Source organism: Alligator sinensis, unplaced genomic scaffold, assembly GCF_000455745.1.
Source record: "Alligator sinensis unplaced genomic scaffold, ASM45574v1 scaffold850_1, whole genome shotgun sequence".
Classification (NCBI taxonomy): Eukaryota; Metazoa; Chordata; order Crocodylia; family Alligatoridae; genus Alligator; species Alligator sinensis.
Window position 1 is genome coordinate 627,633 of NW_005842742.1, and position 692 is coordinate 628,324.

Below are 692 nucleotides of genomic sequence, written 5' to 3' on the forward strand. Positions count from 1 at the left end.
ATGCACTATTCAACCTATTTCCCCTGCACAAACAAGCCCAGAGGCGGTTGCATCCCAGCACCAGGTCCAGGGTATACTTGGCCGAGCTCTCACCCAAGAACTAGCTGCCTCTTAGGCCTAGGATCCGTGTTCTACTCTGCTTCTCCCACCCCAGAGCTGGCTGTATCTACAGCCCAAGCCCATTACACTCAGCCATGCTTCTGCCACCCCAGAACTAGCTGCAACTCAGCCCTAGGAGAATCCCTGTTCTATTCTGCTTCCCCCACCCCAGAACTAGCTGCATCCTGGTGCTGGGGACCCCCAGAAAGGAAGGCAGAAGCCCTGAACAGAGGAGCATGGGAGGACCCTGAGCTGAGAAATGACCCCCACTCCCTCTAGCAGTGCCTGGGTCTGGGGCCAACCCAATCCCAGGATTAAGGAGACTTAATTAGCAGCTGGGAAACCTGCCCAGGGGAGTTAGAGGTGCCACTGATCCTCTTCCACCATGAAGGAAAGGATCAAGAGTTACACTCACAAGGGGGAGGGCCCAGGGCATGCTGGGAATGGAGATGCTGCACCCCAAAGGTGGGTGCAGTTGGGGCAGGACAAGTTGGGGGGCAGGGGGCAGGGTTGATGCTGCTGCTCCCCCTGGTGGCCAGACAGGGAAGGGGGAGAAGTCATCCACATGCATGGAGATGGGAGGAGTCTGGCTG